The 18,776-nt window shown below is 40.1% G+C and overlaps 2 long non-coding RNA genes across 3 annotated transcripts in view; both read right to left on the reverse strand.

Moving 5' to 3' along the window:
* LOC309438363 overlaps positions 1-18,776 on the reverse strand; it is a 118,563-nt gene that overhangs the window by 88,605 nt on the left and 11,182 nt on the right. The gene's annotated exons all lie outside the window — the stretch shown is intronic.
* Positions 1-18,776, reverse strand: part of LOC309438364 — a 28,984-nt gene that overhangs the window by 6,262 nt on the left and 3,946 nt on the right. For both annotated transcript variants that reach the window (XR_014183774.1, XR_014183775.1), the window contains exons 2-3: positions 7,498-7,699; positions 3,477-3,563 (exon numbers count right to left, since the gene is read on the reverse strand). This is a non-coding gene — a long non-coding RNA (uncharacterized lncRNA). The remainder of the gene's footprint in view (positions 1-3,476; positions 3,564-7,497; positions 7,700-18,776) is intronic.

The following is an 18,776-nucleotide window of genomic DNA, read 5'->3' on the forward strand; positions in this document are numbered from 1 at the left end:
AAGAAGAACAGAAGCTCCAGCAAAAACTGCATTATGAAGCCAGTACACAGTAAAGAACAGCGGTGTCAAATTCATTTTCACTGGGGGTCATATCAGCCTCGTGGTTGCCTTCAAAGGGCCGAATGTAATTTTAGGACTTTTTGAATGTAGGAGCAGTTACATTCATACGGTCCTAAAATTACATTCGGCCCTTTGAAGGCAACTGCGAGGCTGATGTGGTGCTCAGTGAAAATGAGTTTGAAACCCCTGGTATAGAACATGGTAAAATACTACATCTTCAGAAGACATTTATGCACTTGGCACTGAACATGTGAAGCTTAACAAAATACTGCCTTAGGTAGAATGCAAGTCCTATTTATGAAAGTTATATCCCTGACAACAGTATCCCTCATTTTCTGAAGTCTGCAGTTCTGTGGTGATTTTCAGCCACATCCATTATGCCAACAATCAGTCACCCATACGGAGTGCTGCATGCAGCACAACCACCTGAACACTATTTTTTTGATCATTGATTATGGAATTGTCCTGCATTATTACCTACTTACTAGGTGAGAGCAACCCAAAATGCTATTTGTAGCTTCAGCTGGCTGGAAGGACTTACCCATTCTAGACAACCATCCATTCTGACTAAATTACAACCCCTCCTCATGCTTCAGGATAGCACTAGCTATGGAAAAGTTGTGAAGAAACTTTCCATTGGCTAGAGAAGCACCTCCTGCTTGCCCATCTTCTCAAGAAACCAGAACAGCAAGCTGACATCAGCCTGACACTGCTTGCTGTGGAACGCTCACGCACTGCCTGATACCAAGATCCTGTTCTTCAGTGCAGTTCAAGGACTGGGCCTTGTACATCTCATATACTACCTTGCTTGACAGCTTACCATGACCTAGCATGACAGCTGTGGTCATCGGTAATCGCTGCCAAAAGGGAGGATCATAGGAGTGGGTGGAAAGGAAATCAGACATTCCTGGCATCTGGCCCAAGCTCTGAAGCTTGCTTTCACCAAACATCAGACTGAAAACAGATCTCCGCTTGCTAAGGAGAAAAGTATGGGCTTCCACTTTTCCATCACTTTTCCTTCGTGCAGTGTACAAATGGTTTCCTTTCCCAGAATGAAAAGGAGAAAAGAGAAAAGGCAAAGGGAAAAACACATGTGTTCAAACTAGCAGAGTAAAAACAAAAGGCTAGAGATGGATGTTGCTCCCTGGTTTGTTACTGGTGTTTTTTTGTTAGCAACAGCAGATTAGGCAGGCAGGGAATGATGGCCCTTGGAAAGCAAAACAGAGAAGTGCTTACCATGTAAACAGAGAATCAAAGAGTTACACAACACAGAGAAGTTTTCCTTTTTTTTTTTTTTATGAACGCACTATGTAGGAAAGGGTATATTACAGTAGAATTTAATAGGTCCTCTTTCTGTTAAATTTTCACAAATTCAGTAATTACCTACAATGCAGTTTCATTTAGGGCTCATCAGTTTTGTCTCTGCCCCCAAGGACAGTGATGCCTTTTTTTCCTCATAAATAAACCACCTGAAGCCAACAAAATTCTATGGTGTTTAGTACTATAAGCACTTCTCTTAGAAATGTGGAAGGGGTTCTGCTTGTTTCGCTAAGATCTTTTTTAGGGCAGATGGAAGAGAAAGTAAAAAAGAGGAACAACCACTGACAGGGGATTGTGAAATAACGTGGTCTAAAAACCCACTGATTTGAAAACAAATAAGTAAGATTTAGTGGCTATGTCCACTATGGTAAAACCCCAAAATTCAAGAACTTCCCTGGCTTCTGGGCCTGCCGCTAATTTCAGAATGGTATTGTGAAATCCTCCAGCTATTCGCTCCAGCTGAGCCTGCCTAATTTGAATTCCTCAGCACTTAGACATATTTCCTTAACAGCAAATGATACAAATAATCACTTCAGGAGACAGTAAAATATATAACATGGGGTCTTTAAAAGAAAATGTTATTATAAAAATGAAATACATAAGCAATAGTGACAGCTCTCCAACAGATTTTTGTCAAATCAAATGCAATCAAAACCATCCTGAAATTTCTGAGGTCGTACACACTGGCAGTTTAAAACCCTCTCTCTAACCCCATCACCATGACTCTTTCAAGTGAACAAACATGCAAAGATATTTCAAGCATCATGGCAATGTTGACTCGGAGCATTGTTAACTCCTACCAAAAGGCTGTGGGAAGCACAGGAAAATGATAGAAGGTTTCATTTATTAATCTGTGATGAAAACCAGGCTTCTGTTGACAGAGGGGGCAGAGGGAAGGGTAAAGATAGGCTTGTCTGTTTAATGCTTGGCCCAGATATATATATTTTTTTTAAAAAGCAAGCAGCTGAGTGCATTGCTTCTGGCTGTGTCTTTCTGTAGGTTGCCGGTTGCCAGCATTCACAAAGTGTAAGTTATGTAACGCACTCCTATCAGGAGTCCGAGTTCAAAAACATTTCATGAAGTCCCATGCTGTTCTCGACGGCGTAATTGTTTCTGATAATGAAAAGTCTGTATCACCCTGATTCAGCTCTCTCAGCCCTCTCCAAAGGCAGCACTTTATGCTCTCCCTAAATCTTTTCTCCCTCCCTTCCTCACAACAGTCTCTGCTCATTTCTTAAGGAGACTATTCTCTTCCCTAAGCCCCTTCACTGGCTTTTGCCAGAGGAAAAGAAAAATAAAGGAGGACACATGTAGTTTTGCCCTTCCTGTGCTTCTGAAACAGGCTGTTTTTCCTTGCTTACCATGTGGAAAAATCCTCATTTATTTGGTAAGAGCAAGAGAAACACTGGATTCAAGATCAAAAGTATATCAATCACATTTCAGTATTGACAGAATAGCTTTTCTGACCTAATTTTGAGAGTGAAAACCTAAATTTCAGGGCAATATGCCTCCCAGAAATGTGCTTAGTCCTGATGGAGTCATTTGAGACAATTTTCAGGAAAATTCTGCAACTTTTCACAGAAATAATTATTGGATGACTTGTTGAGTGAGGAATTTCATTTGCAGTCACTCTGCCACTTTGATATCATTAAAATCAATCAGGCACATAGATAAGAGCATGTAATTATTTAAGGTATCTAGATTAGAGTGTATAAAGTGGAAATCATGCCTGACAGCTCTCTGTTTCAGCCTGGATTCAATGTTCTCATGCAAGTACCTGAATATGTAAATATTAGTCAGTATATATCAGCATGTAAATAATAGCAATCTGCTTCCTTGGTAAAATGTAAATAGAAGAAACAAAAGTTACAAAAATAAAATTGCTATAAGAGTCAGAATTAGTATAAAATACCCTTATCAAATATCTCATCAAAATAGAGGTCTAAACTCTAATCAATATTAAACTGTGCTTCCTCATAATTCTGTTTCCAGTTGTGGTCGCAAATATAGCTAACAAACAGCTCATTCCTTAAGGAAGGGTGAAATTTGATTCATGTAACTGTGTCTAAGCAAACATGAAATTTAGGGCAAAGTACCTCTGGGAGTTTTGGTCCATGACAGTCAGTCAAGGGATTTCCATTTCTTTCAGCGGACTTCAACACAGATGCTTGAAGCAAGGATATCTGGGAAAGATGTGTTTAATGTTAAAGTAAGGATTTACAAAGTACTGGAAAAGTGTACTGATAGAAACCTTCAAAGCACAATTAGATAGATTGGCAGATGAAATATCCGTATGTAAATCTCAATCTAGTTCATTCATCACGTGTGTTGAAATAAAGGAGATGAAAGATGAAGGATGTAAAAATTATTTCTAAAACAGCAACAGAAAGTTTTATTATTCTTTCAGGCACAGTTAAATTTTAAATAACTTAATTATCTGAAAAGTATGAGGAATATTTTCTTCAAGTATTTTGTCTTAAATTTCAGGGATTTTGTTTATTTGTCCCCACTAGTTTCCTTTAAAGTGATGATTCCTAGAAAGAAGGGAATAGAAAGTTGTCAGGCACTGTTTATCTTTAAGTGAGTCTTCAGTTCTTGGTTAGGCAAAACTCACAAGGACTTCTGTTCCATTAACTTGTGGTCTAACAAGCCTCAAGCATATACATGGAGGAAAACCTCAATTTGTTTCAATAAAAGGAATGCTTAAAATCACTGCTATTAAGCATGAAAGGATAAGCCTTAATCACGATTCTTTCCACTTTATTTTAGCAACTCCAGACACTAGTTAATTCTTGCAGCGAAGCTAACAGAGATTAATTTAAACCTCTCTGAGGCACAGAAATTTTGACCATCTTCCCAAATCAATGACAGAATCAGCAACAGAACTCAAGTGCTGCAGGTTCAAGTTCCTAGTTATAAGAAATAACTTAAAAATTAAACAAAACACAATGAGACTTCCTACAGTAACTCAGACCTCAAATCCTACAACCACTTCAAAATCTTGTGAGTCCTTCTTCCATGAGTTCCCAGTGAAATCCAGGCCATACTGCTTAATTGACCATAGGACACAAGGCTATACAAGACCTACTTCAGGTTTTATATCTATAAAATAGGGCTAACAGTACCAACCTCTTTTTAAAATGCTTTTGAATTTGTTCAGATCAAAACAGCATGAAGATATACTGATGTTGGACCTGTGCCTACAGAAATCAAACATAGTTCACAGATTCAAATATGGTTCATAGACCATGTCATCCCAAGCTAGAGCTCTGAGAAAAATGAACAGAAAACATTGCAAGTGTCAGCTTGCTACTTCATGTAAAAGCACTGTGAATGAAACATGTAAAAGCAGCAGCTGCAAAAGCAAAGAACAGAAATCTAATTTGTGTGGCTTTAAGTCATTGAATATCACAACATAAGCAAAATACAATGTTTATTGCTACAAGGCTTTATATAATTTAGTTTCTTTTCTCTCTCCAGCATATTAAACTTTGAAATCTCAATGACTCATTTTTATGTTGCACATGCTTTGCAAAATAATTCCAATTGCCTGTAATTCTACAAAAAACAGCAATTTGCTAAAGATTTTGTTGGCTTTGCAAGGCAAAAGAAAACACACAAACATAGTTAATGGATATGCTGGAAAGCACCAACAAATACTTCAAGTCCTAAATACCAGTTCTGAAATACATTTTGAATAAATTGTTGATTAGCTGCAAGAGTTACAATACAATGTTAGCTAATACTTGAAAACTTGCCTGATATGCTTGAATTAGCCTGAATTTAAATAAGGCATATCATAATGAATCTGGGCCTAGTGGTATTGACACTACTACTAAATAGCAGTAACTTCAGTATTGATCTAGAGTGAGAAGAGAATGAGACCATCAGTACTTTAAGAATATTACTATGGAAAACAGAAACTAACCAACTTAGATGCTGACATGAGTAAGAAAGCACATTATGACACATTAGAGTGAAAAACCTGGTCCCGAAATGAACCCTTTGCACTTTCTGACTGGTACCTTAAGCAACAGTCAAAGATACAGGAATCTGGACAATTCTCGAAATCATGACTGAAGGAAGAGAATTTATTTTAGTATCTAATCTTCAAAACACGATTACAACATCTTCATAGAGTCCAACTTTAATTTCAGAAAACACAGACTAGTTGTCTTACAGCCAAAACACACAATGGATTTAGGAAAGCTGGATGACTGGTGGAAAGCACTGTAGTGAAAATAGCTATCAATATTTTCATCAGTTTGCTCCACTCAGTTTCTCAGCACAGTCATGTTAAGGCTCATTGCAAGGTTTTTCGTCAAAACAAAGCACAACAGACTCTTACTCCCTGGTGAAGTTTCAGTCCTGTTTTCCAAAACAGAAGATTTTCAGTCAAGTGTCATCTTCTAAAAGGAAGTTTCTACACACTCAGAAAGTAGCAGTATCACGAGATTTACATTCCAAGCTAATCACGTTACTTTTGTGCAACTAGGCAATGAATTATAAGGTACTTATGTGTTTGTACTCACGCTGAATAGAGAAGGCTCAATTTTCATTCAGCACCATACTTTCATTAAGTCCTTCTACATTTCTCAGAAATATGTGTCAAAAAGCATTTCAATGGTATATGTCAGTTCCTTTCTCTTTGAATCTCACTACATTTTAGAATGCAAGAAGGTACTTGAAGCAGCAGAGCTTACATTTGGGTAAATGCTATGGCTGTCTTTGTTGGCAAGATTCATGCCATTTACTTTCACCTGTGTAAAAGTTCGGTACTTCCTCTAAACCTCATCTAGGATTCCTGCACACTATTCAACAGAGAAAGTTAGGGACTACCAGACAGCAATAATCTCATCCTAATTTTAGATGATTTACATAGTTCAGATGAATCACCCTCTGGACACAGGCCTTTTTCTATTAATGGTCAAAAGGGAGAAAAAAAAAAAAAAAGTAAATGACTCACGTGCATCTAAAGCCAAATTTAGACCACTAAGTGTAGGTGAAATGCATTTTACCTTTACTGGTTGGCATCCATTTCGGATCAGGCTATCTTGGACTTACACCGTGACTTTCCTAGGCCATGGTGAGAAAACCCACACTAAATCTCCACCCATTAGTGAGAAACAACTCATGGACGCCAGCAACTTCTATTAAAAACATTAACTATACCAGTCCCTACAGTATAGTGATTCATGAAATTACATTGTTTATAGCATGTCAAATAAAGAAAAAACTGTAGTCTCCAAAACAAATACTGAAGAAGGGTAATATTAGAGAAGTTTATAAGATTCCAAGTAGTTAATAATAAACAGGACAAAACCATGATGTCCATATGCTGGCAGAAGAACACCTCATGAATCATGCATCTACTGTGAACAAATATTTGTTGGACGGTTTCATTGGGGTTTTTTGATGTGTCATACTGCATTCATAGGATGACATCTGAGAAGAGAAGATGAGCAATGGAGGAATAAATGTTTTGGAATATAGTAATAGCCATTTTTAACCTTTGCCTGGATGTGCTCCAAGACCTTCTAGCAGTACTCCTGCCTAGCAGCAGTCTCATCACAGAGCCATCCGAAAAATAAGAGAATGAACTCAAAGCAGAATAATTATGGATACCAATGAATGGGCAATTTAAACTAATGATGTAGGAGTTGACCAATGCATAGTAATCTCAACACGTGACAAAGAGTTTTATGCCTAGTATCAGCCTCACTAACCGTCTTCCTTGATAATCTAATGATCTTGTGATCGGCACAAGAGAGGCACAAGCATTGTCAGATGAAAGACTTGAGACAACTGACTGTTGGCCAAAATCTCCCCCTCTCCCTCCGTCCATAGCATTCAAAGCATTTTAACTTTCTGTAACAAGGGTATGTGATCTCAAAAAGACCTGGCAGAAATAAAATGGCTGTCTCAGATGCTGGACACCCAGATCTCCCAAATACTTTATTTTGCTACAGAAGACACATAATTCTTTTAATTTGAAATTATATTAGAACATATTATTTTATATTATGTAATATAGTATATAATAAAATACTTAATAAAACTAATAACACATAAAATAATTTTTAACATAACAATACTGCAAATATTGTCACAACTTACTCTTCAGAGGTTGGAAACGCTGTAAGGAAATCATCAGTAACCAAAGAACTTAACACCATGATGATAATAATGATTGGAATTTTGTGAAGAAAAGGTGGACATGGCTTGAGAAGGCTGTTCGCATCCAACATTAGGGAAAGATCTTTCAGACTCGTGCTGGCCATTCCTCACTGTGCTCCTCTCCAAATGTAGCACTCACCACCTGTAAAGCCAGTGAACAGACACAGTATTGCAGGCAAATGGAGAGGGCAACATAAATCTCAATTAGAGTACATTTTGAGTAGGAATTATTTTATCTTCAAGATGGAGAAAGGAAGTAGTTGCTCTAGGGGCTGAGAAAATTGCAAATGCTGAAGGAGGAGCTCCAGCTGAGACAAAGAAAAGGCTACGACCTTCCTACCGGTGTTGTGGACTCATGGTGCCTTCCCGGATGTGTCTACGCTGAGGTACCCACTCCTGGCAATCACAAGATAGATACACAGAACAGTATGATTCTTTCCTAGGGATTTTGTCTAAGCCCTCCCTAAAAGTACGGGCAGAAAGACAGCCAAATTAGTTCTGTATTCTTCCAAAAGGGTGTGGGAGAAGTGGAAACTTATGCTTTCCACAGATACTGCTGAGCACAAGAGAGGCACGGCCACTAGAAGACTACACCAGCAGCTGAATCCATCTGGAAGAAAACATCCCCACGTATGTCCAAAATCAAATGAAAAAACTCAAGGAATGAAGAACAAAGGACACCTAGGAATGATTGCACACAGCCAATTATACAACAGCTTGCAACACAGCTGCAGAGATCAGTACAACTTTGTGTTGCATGTTCATCTACATTCTGAGTGCAAATTGGACATTTTAACAGTTCAAATTTATACAGTTCCCATATGATCCTACACGGAATATTACAGTCAGTTGAGTATGAGATTACCAGAACCACGTGATGAAAACCAGGGAATTTTCTGAGCTGAGCAATGCCTTGTAATAGATTTATATTTAATTTTCTGTACAAACACATTTATAGCACTTCTAAGAGCTCTCATAGAAAGGACTTCAAACAGCAGTCTGGTAGTATTTGCAATGTAAACACCAAGAATGGAGGTAACATTACAATTGTAGACACAAAAGTAATACATCTATTGAGGAAAAAAAAAATCTTGAAGTATCAGGCTTTGGAATATTGTCTTTAAAAATACAAGGGAATCTTCATTGCATGAAAAACACTAGCAGAACAGAAAACCAGATTCCTTCAATAGGTCGTTTCAAAAACATACTTTTCAGATCCTACCCCATACTGGAGTCTTCTAACTATTGAATGGCATGAGGTGAAACCTAAAGAAAGCAAGGGTTCTCACAAACACATGAAAGAGAGTCATGATGAACATGTCTATATTTTTCTGTATGGACTCCTTTGAGGCTCCTTTGCCAGAAGAATGCAGAGACACCTGAACTCCTGGCAGAAGATGCAGGGCTAGCCCAAAGACCCCACAACAAAGCTGCATTAACCAGGTAGTCTGAGGCTTCTTCCAGGTTTGTATTTTTTTTAATTCTATTTTTATTTTTTACAGTTTGAATTATGATTTTTCACTGTTTTTCATCTTGAGATTAAGAATTTGTGAGTCATATCTATTTCTTTATCTGTCCTAGGTGGATGCAGCCGTAAGAAACACAGCAAGTCCCATAGAGACATCAGAAGCAGCGGGTGGAAATCAGTCGTGCAGTCCCTGCCTTCAGCTCATCATCTGACTAACTGTACCTGAAGAACAGACTTATCCAGCACAGAGCTTTACAGACTCTATATTACAGTTTAACTGTTGGTGCAGGAAAATACATTGTGTTACCCACTTCATCTTCTGCAAAGACATGCTTCTGCAAAGGCCAAAAGATGCATTTACCTCATGTCCATCTGCACGGCTCTACTATTTGCAGCAATTACTGCTTGCCTGCAGACTTGTCTAATCACTGAGCAGAGAGAAAAGAATTCTTCTACTTGCTGAGTGGTTTTAGTTTCCCAAAATAGTTGACCTTCTTCCTTTTCGAAGGCAAAAAAAACTTTCCCCTGCCTCCCCACCCCCTTCCTGCTGGCAGACATGAGAAGAGAGCTGTGTTTGTTTTCACGGTAAATAGGAGGCTGGGGCACTGACAAGTCTGATCTCACATTTTCCAGCTGTAATATTTGATTTCTTTACAATTGCACATACGCAGAGTTCAGAAGTTAGACTAGCCTAGTAAGAGCAGTACTTATAAAAAAATCTCACAGCACCAATAAATAAATAATTAAACAAATAAAGGTTTGAGTGGCAATGCATGGTTCTTGACATGATAACAAATACTCCAACTAAGATACAAAGGTTATTTGGGCCAAAACTGCTGAACACTGCAGCTGATCCCCTCCATCCACACGTCAGATTTTTCAGATTTTGAAGGTCCAAGATTCAATATTGAAATCAGACAATTCTTGGCATTTTTAGGTTGCCTGACATTGTCCCTATAGGGCTCAGGAAAATGACTTCAAGGCCTATTTAGAAAGAAGAAAAACTATCATTAGAAACTTTTCTTATCTCCCACTAACAGAGATAGCTGTGTATCAGTCACTGTGACGATGCTAGTTTGCTGCTTTAAAGTTCAGATGTAATTTTAACATACAGAATTCTTGTCTTCAGCTTTATATTAACATTACTGATATTAATTATTTACATTGATCACTTTCAGACAGATTTTTTTTATAGTTAGTTTTTTATTTTTTAATTTGAAAATGAGAGTAGTGACAAAAAGTATTGCAACAGGAATTCAACTTAGACATACAGGATTTTCAGAAGTGAACAGTGATTTTTTAAGTACCATTATTAAGAACCCTAAAAACCCTCCAAATAGAACAGCTGATGTTTGAGGAGGAAATGGGTAAATATATATCATTACTCAAATGTTTTTGTCAGGACAGTGGAAAACGTTCAGATAGTAGACATCCAGAGGTAAAAAGCTGACATGGTACTCCCAGTCCTGACATTAACTTCATTATCTTTGCAGTCTTTAATAAGTGTATGTTCAAGGCAGGAGGGTTAATTTATTTATTTTTATTTTAATGGAAATACTTCCCTCAATGTGCAGACTTTCCAACTCAGATTCACCAAGTAGCACGTACTTCTGGAAGACTGTAAAATCCTTGATGTTGCTCTCAGCCCAGCAGCTGGGAACCCAGCTATCCTGGGGCCCCATAAAGCTGAGCCCAATCCTGCAGACTCGCTGATGCAGACCTAGAAGTCCAGAGAGACCAAGCGAGGCTCTCCCAGGTACTTAACTACAGCAGCTCCCAAGCAGACTGGCGCGAAACAGGCTGTGTTGCAGACAAATAAAAGGGTTTCCTTAAAAAAAAGGCAGATTTCCTCAGCAAGCCTTTTTTGCCTCTATTGACAGATCAAAGCTGACACTTTGCAGTACACTTAGTTTCATCCTGTTCAGTTTTCTAACAGAAGATGTTTTGTGAGGGAATGCTCTGGACAGCTCTAACTGTCCATGTATTCTTACCTTAAAAACAACTTTTTGTTTTTATTTCAAGACCAGTGACACGGAAAAGATGGCTCGTGAACAGCCTTATAACTAGTGCAGTGAACCCTGCTGTTGCTCTGTGAATTATCAGGCAAACCTGAGTTTTGTTCATCTTTCCTAGAGACCACCTGGACAGAGTTGGTGTGTGGTCCAAAACCTACCCATGAGAAGGTTCAGATGGCAGATAATAAGAGACAGACCACTGCTGAGGACCTGGTGACCTGGGTATTTCCAGGCCTGGCATTAACTTCTCTGGTGCCTTTATTAACCAAGCACTTCAGGTCAGTGGGAACTATTTCCACCCTTCTCTGCCATAGATGCTTGGAAATGAAATGACAATAGGAAGCACTTGCATTTCTTTCAAATCTCAGAAACCTTATTTCAGTTTGAGTTTTGGAAAAGACTTGGGAAGTCCTAATTACTCCTGCTGGTTCATTCCAGGACAAGCACAGAGAGAACTAAAACAGACTCTTCACCTCTTGTTACAGTAGAGCAAAACAGAAGCAAAGAGAAGCAGAGGTACGTGGTAAACTGGCCTTGAATGTGCCTTAGTACTGGAGAGAGTTCAGAGGAGGGCAATGATGCTGGTAAATGGTCTGGAGCACAAGTCTGATGAGGAGTGGCTGAGGGGACTGGTTATTTAGCCTGGAGAAAAGGAGAATGAGGAGAGACTTTATCGCTCTCTACAATTATCTGAAAGGAGGCTGTGTCAGGGAGAGTGTCAGTCTTAATTCCCAACTATTAATAAGAAGTGGCAGAACAAGAGGAAATGGCCTCAGGTTGTGGCAGGAGAGGTTTAGCTTGGGCATTAGGAAACATTAATTCACAGAAAGGGTTGTCAGGCACTGGAACAGACTGCCCAGGGAAATGGTGGAGTCACCATCCCTGGAGGTGTTTAAAAGGCATTTAGACAAGGTCCTTAGGAACATCTTTTAGTGCCAGTGTTAGGTTAATGGTTGGACCAGATGATCTTGAAGGTGTCTTCCAACCCAAATGATTCTATGATTTCCCACTCCCTCTCAACCAGCCCCATTTTGACACCATAAAATAGAGCAATTCAAGGTGACTCCGAATTAGCAGCGATTGCTTTTGGGCAATTTATTCTTTGTGCTTCCAGAGGACCAACATGGAGACAATCTAGAACAAACTTTGTGCGACAAATGTCGACCAAACACATTATTCATTTCCACAGTTAGCTCAGAGACCCCACAGACCTGACATTCCTGAGAGCAGAACAACCGAAGGGCTTTTGCCTACTGAGCTGTATGAGCCTCACATATGTTAACAGAGTCATTCATGTTGTCCTCAGGTTAATAACAAGGAACTTGCTATTTTTTCACAGTACAACAGACAGCTGGACAGATTGCAGCTAACAGACAATGCTTATGTTCATCACACAATGCTGAACACTGAAGAGTTCTATAACTTAATATGTTATTGCTCCATAGAAAATGCTTCTCAATAATGATTTCTACAGTAAGTTCCTACTTTTAGATTTTCTAGTGTGATTCAGTAAATTATTTATTAAGCTGCAAAACACTGCTATCCATCTAAGACTGTATTATGATGATCTCTTCGGACGTTTACAGTTTAAAATTTGTAATTGAATTTCAGAGTTCAATATACTGCAGTTATTTTACACAGTGTTTTTCCATATATGGGATTTCAAGACGACAATAAATAGGAAAAATCAGTTTATTTTGCTCACACTCCATCTATCCCAGTTTGGTCATATCCAAGAGTACTAAGAATTTGTAATGCAAGACGTTTCATAGCCAACCTTTTTCTTATCCCTCTTTGGCCCCCATCTTTTACCCAAAACACAATCCCCCACCCTGAGAGAAAGCACCCTTATGAATACAAATGCCTGCAGACAACTTTTTATTTGGCAGCTGTATAACATTATGGACTTATCATCCGTGAAAGAGTTCTACTTGCCTCACACTGGAATTAAAGTGCATTAGGAAACCAAGAAAAATGTTGTTATTGCACATCACACTGGGTCAGACAGCTTTAGAAAATCCCCAGAAATAAAGGAGAAAACCATTTGCTTTTTTCCTGTACCATCAGTATCATCTGACCGACTGCTAATTGTACTGTTGAGGTTTTAAAGACCTCTATTCAGGTAAGTGCTGGCCAAAAAAAACCCGCTCTCATTCATCAAAGCACAAGTACTTTCAAGAGTAACCTAGTAACACAGAAAAGACTTGAAAATCCTCAAAGTCTAGCCACCTATGGAGCAATCATGTGAAAAAATGTCAAAGAATCACTTTTGTAAATGCTTAAGACAACTGCTACTGAGTGGTAAATACAAAATACTGTTTAATTGCGATTTTCAAAAATTCTTCCTGCTTTCAGTCATTATATGTCTGTCCCTCTGATGGAAATGGGAATTCTTTCCGTTTTCAAGCCTGTGCTCTCCTTTCATTGCAATGAGGACCTAATTCAGAGCTTTAAACTGTGTTCTGCAATGCATAATTAATCTGGCTTCATAGAGACCTGGACAAAAGACCCCATTCAATCTTCAGCTCCTTCCCCCTGAGATATTGTTATTTCTAAAAACTCCTGCCAGCTGGGCTGGAGGGAAATCTCAGCACTGTGGGAGAATGAACAAACTACAGGCCTCCGAGGGATTTGAAGTAACTATCTGACTAAATTGGATTAGAAAGTAAGGAAGGGGAGGGGAAGGAGAGCTTATTCTCAAGTCTACAAAAGCTCATAAAAAATTCTTAGAAGATTTTCATATGTTGAAGGGGAGATAAATATGCAAGTTTTTGTAACAAAACAGAGAAAGAATTTTAAAACATGCATGAGCCAGTAAACTTGAGGGTATTTGAAGGGATTACTGCTGGTATTATTTCAGGAAAACTGTTACGTCTGCCTTAGAGCTTTGAAATGGCATTTCTCTGCAAAATATAGGCTGCAAACCAAGAGAGTCATACTTTCTTTCCAGGTATTTGATACTTCTCCTGTTTGAACCTATAATGTAGCCTAACCATAAGTTGCTTTAAATTTCCTCCTAAGCGCATTGCAATTAAAAGCCTCTGTCCAGAGGATTTCAAAGGGCGATGGAGAAACAAATTCAGTCTTGTTAAGAGAGCCAGCTCCCTGCTTTTGTCTCCCGCAAGCTCATTTCTCCAAAGCATGTCGGTGACACTACCCAGATCACCTAGCTACCTCTCCTGCATTTCACAACATTTTTAGCAGCCATGCCCATATTCAGATATACCACCCCATTTACCACCAGACTTTTTGGAAGACAAAGCAGAAAAACCTCATGGTCCCATGATGGAAAAGATGCTTTGGGCTCTCTGTCTCACTTTGCCATCCCCAGCTGACATGAACCTGTTGCTCACAGACTCCTGCTCCTGTAGCACTGATGTTGTAGTTGAACGAGGTTATGTGGGTGCAGCTCAGGACAAAACGTGGCTCCCAAGCTTCAGAAATATTTTCAGAAGCCAGATCTTTTAGCCACCTTAACCAACACTCCATGTATTTCAAAGGGCAGCCCTTATGACAAGAGCAAGGACTAGTTAGTAGGCTTTTACATGTTACAGAAAGAAATAACATAAACACCTCGAGAAAGGCCAGTAGGCTCACTTAAAATGCTTCTGCTGTCACCATCAGAAATTTAAAAAGCTAAAGTTATAGCAAGACCTTGATAATGGGACCAGCTTCACCTTCTTCCCCCAGCCTGAGCTTGCCCATCATGGAGGTGAGGATGCATGGGCTGAGCCGCCTGGACTGCTGCTCACCACCAGAGCAAAGAGTTAATGGCACTCATGTAATGTATTAACTTCTCCATGATCAAAAGGACTGAAAACATTGCCTAAAGGCGGGTATCCTTAGGACTTGCATGTTTTTATGGAGTGAAAACCAGGGCAGTTTTCAAAGGTCTGGCATGCACTGAAGAGATCAGCATAAACAGTGAAAAATGCACCCTACTGGATGATGTATCTGTGTAAAGATGGGCACACAAAAGTTACAATCCATCAGAGCAATCCTAATCAAAGATCCCAGTTGTGCTCTTTCAATATCATCATTTGCCATTTCTAGACCCATTATCACAGAATAGTTTTCTGTAATCTCCCGTTGCCCTGGGGAGGAAGTGCATGGAGGAGAGGGAGTAAAAAAGTGAGGGGGAGGAGGGCAAAAGCAAAGGAGAAAGCAAGATTCAGCAAAATCTTTCAAACCAGCAGAGGTTTTTTAAGGGTGTCACTTCATAAAGAAACACTTGTGTGTAACTTAGCAACAGCAACAATAACAAAAGTACTGGTAGCTCATGTTCCAGACAAACAGAGAAATGTTTAAAACATTAACTTGTTATACAAAATTCATACAGGCCATTTCCAGTTCTTTTAATTCCCATGCTGCAGGAAAAAGCAAGCCAAATCACCACACTTTCTTTCCCAACCAACATAATGAGCCACTTGTGATGAGTGTTACACACAATCCAAAGTCATTGGATGTTGTTAAATCCATGTTGAGGCATCACATCAAAAATCCTTACTTTTAACAGTAATCTAACAACTCTGAATAACCCTGTGGCATTTCTCAAAAAGGGCAACTAAAAGTTTCAAATCCATGAAAGGTTTTCTAACCTCGTGGAGGAATAAAAATTGTTATGACGTTCAGCTAAACATATCCTGAGTAATGCTAACTACAGAAGTAAAAGGACTACCTAAATTAGCGGTGACTTGTCTTCACTGAAGGAAAATCTCTACCATTGTTTGGTGAGACTAATGGTGCAGTAAGAGGATTAGACATGTCCTCTCTATTGACAACATCTATTTCATCCTACCCAAAACTGGCATTGGAACCTGCAAGGAATGAAAGACAGACAGCCCAACCCAAGGCAGCCAAAGTCAGTGTTAAACCCCAGTTCTGCACTCTGGACTCTGCATTGCCCTACCATAAGCATGAGACCACACAGAGGATCTTCTGGCAGATGCCACTTTCCTCATAGGCTACTTAGACACTGTACCCCACCATGGTCAGGACCTTTCCTACCAGTGCACACTCAGCACTCCTAATTCCCACTCTGACCCACCTCCTTCAGCCCACCCATGTTGTTGGCACCACATAGAGAGTCTCATCCTGGAGAAGAGAAGGAGGGAGCTTGGAGAAGAGGAGCCTGAGAGGAGACCTCATGGCGGCTACAGCTTCCTCTCAAGGGGAGGAGGAAGGGCAGGTGCCGAACTCTTCTCTCTGGTGACCAACAACAGAACCCAAAGGAATGTCAGGATGCTGTGTCAGGGGAGGTTCAGGTTGGACATGAGGAAAAGGTTCTTCACCCAGAGGGTGGTGGACACTGGAACCGGCTCCCCGGGGAGGTGTCACGGCCCCAAGCCTGACAGTGTTCAAGAAGAGACTGAACAATGTCCTCAGACACATGGTGTGAACTGTGGAGTTGTCATATGCAGGGACAGGAGTTGGACTCGATGATCCTTGTGGGTCCCTTTCAACTCAGGACATTCTGTGCTTCTATGATCCTGGCTGTGAGAGAAGTCCTGCAGCACACCTGGGACAGGAGCAGCGCCAGAGCAACCATTACAAGTGTGTCGGCAAAACCCAAATCTGCTGTTCAGGAAGCCAAAGTAACTTGATCTCCCTGCAAGGATGACAGGACCCCAGCAGTGGTGCTGGGCAGATGATGGAGGGAAGAAGAGCGTAGCCTGGCAAGGCTGTGGGTCAGGTTTCTGCATTGGGACTGAGGCTCACCCTTGCTGCAAGGAAGGAAAAGGGTGGGTGTGGAAAGGAAAGCAGCAGAGTCTGGGATTTGCTGTTCCTACCGCTGCGTGAGGGGCAGAGAGGGCATAGAGCAAAGCTGTCTGTCTCCTGAGGAAGAAGGTCCTTGTCCCCACCCACACCACTGCACGGGAAGGGAGTGGGACACAGATCAAGCCTTTCATTCATTCATCTCCAAGAGTGTTTCTCTGTTAGAGAAGAAAACCAAGGCATGGCAAGGAGCAGGATTTGTTGCACATTACAGAAAGAGTCAAAGAGGAACCTGTATGTTTTGGACACAACTTCTCCATCTACATGCACTTGTATAAACTTGGGAAGCTAAACAGACACCCTGCTGCTTGCCCTGCACCTGGGTCTTACCTCTGCTCAGCCTGCTCCCAGCCCTATAGCTCAGCCTGCTCCCAGCCCCACTACTCACCCTGCACCCAAAGTCTGCCAGCTGCTATTGCTCCCTAACTTGCTCCACTTACACAGACGCATACACATGTTCATCTGTGTGTACATATTCATCCCAACAGCTGAAGCAGATCAGCCAAGTAACCACAACAGCAATCTGACTCACTTTGAGAGACATGAGTGAAATGCCCAGCCCAGCCCTGCAGGGCCAGCGGTGTTGTGGTTATGGTGGTCACCTACGCTGCCCCAAACCAAGGGCTGTCATCCAGCCTCATCTTTCCCCACAGCCCTGACGTTTTAAAATTTCATCCTACATAAACACGAGGGGAAATTTTAACTCTGTTTTGTTAACTCTATGTCAGTTGACAGATTGAGAATCCACAAAAATCTCTTAAAAAGAGATGAGTGAATACCGAAAGGGGAAGCAGGGCTCTACAGCAACAGCTCTGTCTGTTATGGGGCCCTTCAGCTCTGCTCCTTGCAGACTATGGTCTGCCTTGTCTTGTAGAAATAGGTCATTAACTTCCTTTTTCTTAAATGCTTACTCTGTGTTTTACAAGTATACTCGTATAACTCTGAGACAATTTAGTTCCTTGTTTTTTCCCCCTCTTCCTCAAAACCTTGAGCTTCAACTGGCAGCAAACCCCAGGACAAAATAACAGTACAACTCAAAAGGGCCCGACATCAAGGAAAAGTTGAGGAATAAAATATAAGCCAAGTTTTCCTGTCACTTACTCTGATACCACCTTGGATTTATGCTGAAATATTTCAGAAATTTGACCATTAGAGTCTCAAAAGGAGGCAGCAGTCAACAGGGCTTCCACACAGATCTAAACAGCCAGAGGTTTCCATAGAGGGACTCCCACAGCATGAAACATAGGCACAGAAACACTCCAGAGCAGACCTGGTTATAGTCCCCACATCTGTCCTTGGGAGTACACAACTCAACATACTTTCTGTGTAACTTCTCTTGTTCTCAGCTGTCTCCTTCATAAGTTACAAACTACACTGTCTCACCTATGCCATCTGGTCCTAATCTCCCTGATGAAAAGTAATCCTTAGAAATGTTGAGTCTAGGAAATTAAGTTAATCAGTGTTTTCAAAAGGGTCTAAACTAGTCATCAAAACCCCAAAATGTTGATTAAATGGCATACAAAAATGAATATGAGGCTTTTCATTCAGCTGTAACATTTGATTGTGCATAGGAAATAATTCAGTTTAGAAATTGCTAACTTTAAAGTTCAACAAATCTTGCTGAAACCAGGAATTCACATAGTCATGCATTTTAAGCATAAAGAATAAAGCTCTATCGAAAGCAAAAAAAGAAGATAGTGGCTTAAATGTAATATTGATTCACATTTTGGGCAAAAGCATCATTAAAAATTTGTCATTTTTACAAGTGTATTTTTGTCCAGTATTATAGTAATAGCAATTAGATCCAGAAGCACTAATTTCGACTTGTCAGATTTAATGAAGATGATGTTGCAGAGACTCTCAAGAGAACAGAGACCCAAGCACAGAGTCAGATGCACCACACTGAGATCAGGAGCTCTCCATTTGCTTGGTTCTATTAGCCTAGGCAGAACAACCTGGGT

This window comes from Streptopelia decaocto, assembly GCF_964273445.1.
Source record: "Streptopelia decaocto genome assembly, chromosome: 3".
Taxonomy (NCBI): Eukaryota; Metazoa; Chordata; class Aves; order Columbiformes; family Columbidae; genus Streptopelia; species Streptopelia decaocto.